Below are 8896 nucleotides of genomic sequence, written 5' to 3' on the forward strand. Positions count from 1 at the left end.
CTTAGTTGATGTGTCATGAGAAGGAGCACTAAGTGTGGGCCACAGGCTGGCCATAGGCTGAAATGCAGAAGAAATACTGCTTTGAACCTGAGGTGGCCAAGAGAACATAAGCCATCTGAGGACTTAAAGAAATCTTGGGTGACTTGACTTCCATAGGGTGAAAAGGTGAGGGGCCCAAACCAAGTCTAAAGCACCAAGGAGACCCCGCAGACATCTGGGATAGTGTGACAGGATAATATTTCAGGATATTGGCTGATGTATTTTTCCCAAGCATTTCTTGAATCTCACCCTTTTCCCGTGTGGGAGATGGCAAGCAAGGCCCTTGAGGGTGTCCTAATAAATTCAAAAGCCAATTATTTTGTATGTGTGTGTGTGTGTGTGTTTCAAAAACCCATTCCTCAAAGCAAGACAGAGAAAAAGCATGACAAAATCAGAAGTTTTGGAACAATATACAGTCCATCGGAGCCAATGTATCCCCACCCTTTAGAATTTGGGGTAGAGGCAGGGCGGAGAGTCTGGGAAGCCTGAGGGGTAGTTCCTGGTGAGTGCACGAGAAAGGAGGGTACTCCAAGCTCCAGGCTGAGGCCAGAGGTGCAGAGGTGTAGTAACAGAAAGTCCTGGTGAATGTGGGGATCTGAGAGTAGAGTAACTTGTGTCCCTTTCCTAGGGAGAGGAAAGTAGCAATTTCCAGAGTTCCGGGGTGCCTAGCCAAGCATGGGAACAAAAGAACCTTCTGTGTGGAGTGTCCAGGCACATGAGAAGTAGCTTTCCAGGGTCCCCATGAAGTAAGAGGTTTTGGTGTGCAGCTAATAGCTGTGGACATTTGGCTCAGAAAAGCCCACAAACCTGGAAAGTCTCTGTGTCTGGGAAGAAGAAGATCCAGCAATGACCAGTGTGGCCTGAGAGCTGTAGCTCAGGCAGGACAAGGATGTGTGGGTGGATGCCAGTGTGGCTAGAGAGGAGACACCCAGGATGGACTCACTGCCCCTGGCCCCCATTCCACACAAGAGCACCAGGTAGCCCCTCCCCGAATTAGATGCGGCTTCCAAAAAAGTGGGAGCCCTGGAATTCGCTGAAGTTAACTTCTTGACATAAAACGGGAACATCACTTTAATTACAGAAAAAGTAGTTACATTTCTTGTAGAAATGAGTCTGTGAGTCTACGGCTATGCCGCCCTGAACGAGCCTGATCCCGTCTGATCTCGGAAGCTAAGCAGGGTCGGGCCTGGGTTAGTACTTGAATGGGAGACCACCTAGGAAGACCAGGTGCTAAAGGCATAAAAAAAAAAAAAAAAAAATTAAGGGATTGTAAACTGACAAGGTCCTTGCAATCTGTGAGGTCAACCAAGGGTTGCCTCGCAAAAAATCAATCAATCAATGAGAAATGAGTCTGTGAACTAAGGTTATTATCCATAACATTTCGCTTGGAGAGTTTTGGGTCTTGGCCCAGCTGTGGGACACCAGTGAAGGCTTAGGGATAGTTCTGGAGGTCGTAGGACTGCCATAGGGGATAGGATTTCTCTGGTTGTCTTTCGCAAAGGGGAGAAGAACAGAGTGAGGGCAGGGAGCGCTTCCCAGGGTTCACTTCAAAGCAGTGTGCTTGGACTCCAGAGGAGAGACAAGCTTCTCTTTCCTCTCGCACAAAAACTTGCTGTTTCAAACTTATCTCAGCCAAAAGGATGAAACTGATACAATCCAGACACTGGGATTCTTGTACCAGCACAGTGAGTGCCTGACGGCCCCCAGCTGGACTGGGGGAGGGGAAGTGACTCACCAGCAGTGAAAATGGCCAAACACAAACAATGACTGGGCAGTCAGAGCCACCCACAGGTCAGCAGAGAGAAACGCTGTCAATGAGCCCAGAATATTCCCACAACAAACACCCTAAAGTTGAGGTGTAAAATGCAGGTCACCTCACTTGGCAGGCGGGCAGCCCCCACCCATTGGCAGTGGGCGAGGGGACATGAGGACATCTGAGCCTCCTTGATGTCCCTGTGTTGACATTTACAACATGGGTCACTGCTTTGGCAAGCGGCCCACCCTTCTCCACCCCCTCTTCTTGAACGTAGAAAGGTTTTTCTCTAGACTCAAAGGAAGTAGGATCCCCGCCTTTTACTACCTGCTTCTTGCTTCGCTGAATTCTTTTTTGTACCTTTTCCTTTTAGTGAGTGGGTGCCATTTATTCAGCAAGAATTAACCACTTTATAGTCTTACATTGTCCCTTGGCTTCTCTTGTTTTCCTTTGTCTGCCCTTGAGTTTCTTGGATTTGGTTGCCTCAGCATAAGGCTGCAGCGAGATTTTCGAAAGGTGTTTCTTGGGATGACTCTTAGGATTTAAGGTAACAGGGATAAAGTGTTTTAACATCTGCACCCCATCTAGAAAATTGACTTCAACCTCCTAATTCAGGAGGGTGGATAGAAGGCTCAAGCTTTGTACCAAACTAAAAGGAATACCTCCCCACCCTAAGAGTTCCCAGCCCCCAGAGGTCAGCCATTAATCACCTTCTAGAAGCCTGTTGCAGGGTTTGTAATGGAAATGACTCCGTTGTCATGGTAACCCTGGCTGGCCTGGCCAAGGGCCGCTCTAGGTCTGCCTTACTGTTCTGAGTTTCAGGTTTATTTACAAGCTGCTGGCTGGAGTTAGGTTGGTCTTAAGAGCATCTCCTTGAGATCAGAGGCCTGAGAATAATGCGGGCCTAAACTAGTCCTTATTCAACAATACAGTTCCAAATCTGGCCCACCCATTGGCAGAAGATGAGCCTTATCACTACACTCTAACGTCCTGTCCGCTGATTGGCTGTGCACATCAGAATTTTAAGTTTGGAAAAACCTGGGATTTGAAGCAGACACCTAGGTTTGGGGAAAGTAACTAAAACTCTCTGATCTTCAGCTTTTGCCTCTGTAAGCAGGGTCACAACACCTAGTTCACAGTGTAATTGTTAGAATTCAATAAGATAAGTATATAATGCAAACTTTTTCGATAAAAGGGGTAGACAGTGACTATCTTAGGTTTTATAGGCCCTGCGACCCCTGTTGTAACTAGTCAACTCGGCCTTTCTAGTACAAAAGCAGCCAGAGCCCATAGTCACTAAAGAGGGTGGCCATGTTCCAACAAGACTTCGGAGTCTGCTTGGATTCAGGTGGCCTTTGTTCTGTAATACGATATGACCACGCACTCTAGGCAGGAGCTGTATACGAATGAATGCTTTACATCGTGCAACCATGGAGAAGGGACACCAGCATCGGGCAGCAGTGTGGTGATACAGCCAAGCGCAAGATGAGAAGTTCAAGCTGGCTTCAGTCAGTCTGCCACAGGCTCTTCTGGGCTGTTGGCATCTCCAGGGAGGTGTACAAACGGCCCAGCAACCTGTGTGCTGAGCAGTGATTTATCAACGCTCTTAACCAAGACCTTTCTCAAAGAGGTTTCCTGGGAGCGAGAGGAGGGTATGGGGATATCTAATGCACCCAGAACACTCAGATTTATGCCAGCTCCGGGCATTGGGGTTTACCTAGACCCTCCAGTGGAAAAGGGGATTTAGAGCCCTATTTTTAATTCTATGTTTGCTGGTTTCAAACGACCAGCAGGTAGGAATGTGCCAAATGTGCTCTGCCCAAAGGGCTCTCCACATTGTGAGGCCTCAGCAGGCCTAAGCAATCAGTTCACTTCCTGATGAGATAGGGGGCCAGGGTCCTTAGAGCCAGGAGGCTGTGAGCTGAGGTACATCTGTCCTTTTCGAGTGGTGGCTCACAGCAGGCTGCCTAGGGCAGTGACTTGCTTTCAGAGCTCAGGCCTTTGACTTTCCTGAGGATTGGGGGCTGACCAGCTGGATCGGGGATTATGAGGAAGGGAGAGCTTAGTGCTGGTCTAGATGAGCCTCAGTGTGAGCACAAGGAAGGACTTTTCCCTCTCAGGCCTCAGTTTATCTCTCTGTGAAATCAGTTCTTCTCCCCTGCCCTGTCAACCCTCTGTGAGGCCGAGTAGGTGTGGAGAGAAGGCTGGCTGAGGGATCTGTGGGAACAGGCGGTGCACGACTCCAAGAGAGTTCTATTTATGTGGTTTATTCTAATGACACCGTGTTTTCTCCCGAGAAGCTCTGAGAGCCGAGCAGCTGTTCTTTCGCTCTCACCCCTGTGGCGTCGCTGTGAGGGGGAGTATTTCTAGTTCTCACTGACAGCTTTCTTTGCTGAGAGAGGCTGTAGTCAGCTCCTTAATACCAATGTCTTACATGTGCATGGTACTTCACAGTTTATAAAGCAATTTCACAGACATCCTCTGATTTTATCTCCATAACAACCCTTAAGAGATTGGCTTAGCTGGCTAGTCTAGCCTGGAGGTAGAGATGAGGAAACCGCCTATTAGGTTAGATGATTTAACCCTGTGCCAGGTTCACGCCACCAGTAGGGGGCAGAGCTAGAATCGGGACCAGTGCTCATCTGCCTCACTGGGCTGCCCCACCCTCTGTGCCTTTGCCTTATCAAAACCTGCTCTCAAAAAAATATACATGTATTGTTCTGGTCTACATCTAGCTTTTCACTGTAGTAAAAGTATCAAGGAATAGTTTGTTTTGGAGGGCGGTGGGAAGTAATTTAAAAAAAAAAGAGATAAAGAGAGTTTTTGTTCTGGAGAGTTGCCTTCTGTCCCCAGAGCTGAGCCTCCTGTCATCATTACTGGCTTAAAATAAATTCCATTTTCAAATGTGACTTTTCCCCCTAAGCCTTCCACAAACCCAAGCCAGACAGGTTGGAGGGAGAGTGTGGGCTATTTTTACCACAGTCTGGGGTTCTCCCTACTCATTACCGGAGACAGAAAAAAAAGACAGTTGAAAATCCTGAGGAATTTTTTCTGGTTGTGAATTTGCGTCCAGCTGTCTGTACGCATCCACACCCACCAGCGTGCCTGCTCTTCTCCTGTTGGGCCCTGAGTTCAACAGTTTTCCTCTTTGACAGGCTTGCTCAGCTTGCCACCTCCAAACGAAAGTAGCAGTGATAACCTAACAGTGCCCTAGTCCTTGGTACCCTAGGGGTTCCCCAGGCTTTGGAAACCCATATCCAGGTGTACAGGAAGGGAGCGCTGGCTCCATAGTCGTAGCCTGTAAAGGGGTCCATTTCCGTAATGCCTACTCTGGCCTTCTACCCTTTGGTAAGTTGTCTTCTCTAGGTCCTACTTGACTGATAGCCAGGACTGTGAGCCATTGAGATAAAAATCGAAGTGATAACAGGAAGGCAAACCCATAACCCTGAGCCAAGCCTGCATGACAGCAAAAGGCCTCTCTGAAGGAAGTGAAAACACAGAGGAAATCTTTCAAATGTCATCCTTTCCCACTCCATTCCATCCCTTTCCCCTTCCTCTCTCTCTTTTTCTCCTTTCACCTTTTTTCCCCTTCTTCCCCTTTCTCCCATAACGCCCACCCTTCCTTGATGAACAGAGGGAGCTTACATCACAGATCCTTAAAAATATTCTCGTCTATAACTAATAATGTTTGTGTCAGTTTTAACTCCAGGTTAAATTCTGTTAGAGTGAACAGTGAATTCCAAGAAAGTGTCTAAATAATTTTGTTGTGTTTGAAGTTTTTTTGTAGGAAATGTTGCTAGAGAAAAAAAAAATGTGACTGAATCTTGGATACCTTTGAGGCCACAGAAGTGTTTTTACTGTAAAGGCATTTGACATAATGTTGTGTTAAAAGAATATCCTAGGTGATGGTGTTGACACTTACTCTGACACACAGAGCCTCACCTGCCACTCCCACCAGACTCCTTCCAAGTCCTCACAGATACCACAGTTCAGTACTGGCCAGGTGTTCCTCATAGCTGTGTGCTCTGCTGGATTTAATTATCCACCAAGGATGCCTTGAGGACTTCTTATATGATTAGCACATGGCTGGCTACTGTGAAGAATTCCCCAAACGTAAGATAAGATTCCTGCCCTAATGGTGTTTACAGTCTAGATGAGGGAGATACACCTAGAACACACACAACCATATTGAATAGAACAAGGCTTGACCTAGTGAAGTGCTAAACTGTGTGGACTGCAAATGCGATCCTCAGTCTGCCCGCTGGAACCCATCTTTCAAGGCACAGGTGAATATTACACAAGGCTTCCCCTCCAGCTCCACCCTCCCAAAGGCTCATCATCCTTTGCATATATTGTACAAGTTCTACTGCAGAAATTGTCACGCGTTGTGTATTGGTTATTTTCATCTCTGTCTCTATAAGTGCTTTGAACTCAAAGGCTCCATCTTGCAAAGGACCTGGTTAGGTACCTGCACACAGTTAGTTTTCAAGAAGTTTTAAAAATTTTTATTGGATGTATAATGTGAGCTAAGGACTGGTGCCAGAGAAATATTGGCTGGCTGCCCTTCCATGTGAAACCCCTTAACATGGCTATGCTATACTTCATTCCTCTTCCAAGGTACATAAGAAAAGAAACTGCTCCAGCAGACTAGATGTGAAGTCACAGCATGCTCATCTTAGGAATTCCCATATGGAAGGAAATTAGAATCCTCAGGGTCACTTTTCTATGCATAACTTTGGGTTCAGGAAATCTAGTTTGAAGCCATTGGAGGGGAAAGAGCCCCCACTAGGCTCTTCTCAGCTGCGTCTTTGAGAGAATTGATGTCTGCATTTTAATTCAGTCCAACATGTCATTAACCCCCCAGATACCCTTCCCACTAAGACAAGACCCATGATGGGGTGGGAGGAGGAGAAAGAACTCTCTTTGAGGGTCCTGTCCTTTGCTCAGGGCAAAATGATCTATTAGAGGCTGACAAATCAATAAAGGCAATTTAAACCCCTTTCTTGGAGTTCGTGTGACTTACAGGAAGGCAATGGTGTAGCGCCTGGGTGGTGCCATGGGCCTCTTGCTCCTTCCCCTCTCCACAATTATAGCAAATTTGCCTAATGCACTAAAAGCCAATGAATCATGTAGACTGGTGATGGGATGAGGAAGGTGAGAGAGAAGACGTCGGATGCTGGCAGATGCCCTGCTAACCTTGGTTTTAATTAGGTTTGAGTGAATAACAAACAAAACAATCCTTCATTTGCGACAACCAACTGTGGGGGAAAAAAAAAAGGCCCATGGCTGGTTGTCACAAATGAGCAATATCTTAAGTCTCCAGGGAAGTCAATATGGTTTCTCCCCTTTGGATCACATCTCTTGAAAGGGTTGGGGCTCTACTCAACCACTGGTGAATTTAGACTCATTTTTACCAACTGGGGCCCAGGTTTAACACCTCTTAAGTGTTTCCGTAATGCCTGCTCTGGCCTTCTTAAGTGTTCTACTTGTTCCTTACAATGGGATGGGAACCCTACGGTGATTGGACTCATTAGCATTAATCACAAAGAGGAAATCATAGTATTCCTCTCTTTCATGCTAAGAATAGAATTTTAATAGTCTTCAAATTCAATCAGAAGTTCTGCAAAATAACTGTGACCTGTATTGATCTAAACTGCCAAGGTCAAGAAAGATAAGAGAAGATTTAGGAATAGTTCCAGATTTAAGAAGAAGAAACATCATGACAACTGAATATAACCCATGATCCTGGATTTTCTTTACCATACAGAGCACTACTGGAATACAGAAAGAATTTTAATAAAGTCTGTAAATTATCTAATAGTATTGTTACAATGGAAACTTCCTAATTTTGATTATTGTAGTATGTTAACATGAGAGAATGTCCTTATTTTTAGAAAATACACACTGAAGAGATAAAGTGGAATCGTATCTGCAACTTACACTCAAACGGTTGAGAAAAAAAATCTATTGTCTATCTCTGTCTATCTATCTATCTATCATCTATATCTATCATCTATTGGAAGCAAATGTGGTGAAATGTCACTATGTGTGGAATATGGGTAAAGAGTAGATGGCAATTCTTTGTACTAATTTTGCATCTTTTCCATTTAATTATCCACCAAGGATTCCTCGAGGACTTCCTGTATGATTAGCAGATGGCTGGGTACTGTGAAGAATTCCCCAAATGTAAGACAAGTTTCATGCCCTTATGGTATTTACAGTCTAGATGAGGGAGATGCACCTAGTACCACATTGAATAGAATAAGGCTTTAGCTAGTGAAGTGCTAAACTGTGTGGACTGCAAATAATGACAGAGTAAAAAGCTAAAAAAAAAGAAAAAAAAAAAAAAAAAAAAAAAATCCAATCAGCAAAGAGATTGCTAACTATGGCCAGTATGGTTTAGGCCCCTTTCTCTTCTCTTCTTCCCAAACCATCCTCTCCATCCAAATTGGGGCCAGGTTTGTGATTTGAATCTCTAAATATACAGAAAATTGTTAGACCCCATTGATTTCTCTAGATCAACAGATTTCTTACATGATAAGGTTATATAAATAAATTTGCATGAGGAACCAATAAAAAAATAAAGGGATTGGGCCAGATAATCACCAAGCTCCTTCATAACTCCAACATTCTTAGACCTTCTGAGTTCGTGAGGTAGGGAAAAAACCATGATCACAGTCTTGGGCCTTTAAAACAACTTGAAACAACCCTCCTGCTTTGCTTATGCTGCTTATATTCACTAAGACCACACGTGGCAGGGAAAGTATCTTTTCTACATAGTGCCGTGGGGAGGGCTTCCTTTGCTCTGGAAGCCCAAGGCAACCATATTCCTCCATTGATTTCGGACAACCCATCCCAGCTGCTTCTCCCAGGATAATCCCTGCTCAATTCTTCTGACCTAATTAATTTCTTCAGGGTTCTCAGGACTAAGGGTGTGAGAACACATTCAGTTAAGATGCAAATGATTTGCACTGATACTCGATGTATCTGTATACCTAAAGATGTACACATAAATTTTTCCAACACCAATCTCCAAAATTACAATTCAGGAACAATTTTAGAAATTTGTTCTACATTAAAAAATATTCTTTTAAAAATATTTAA

General features: G+C 44.8%; 1 pseudogene; it reads left to right on the top strand.

Annotated features, from left to right (window-relative positions):
- The first annotated feature begins 1158 nt into the window (after nt 1–1158).
- Nucleotides 1159–1278, top strand: LOC112480458 (annotated as a pseudogene).
- Nucleotides 1279–8896: the final 7618 nt, after the last annotated feature.

The sequence above is a fragment of the Pteropus alecto genome, unplaced genomic scaffold (assembly GCF_000325575.1).
Source record: "Pteropus alecto unplaced genomic scaffold, ASM32557v1 scaffold224, whole genome shotgun sequence".
NCBI classification, from domain to species: domain Eukaryota; kingdom Metazoa; phylum Chordata; class Mammalia; order Chiroptera; family Pteropodidae; genus Pteropus; species Pteropus alecto.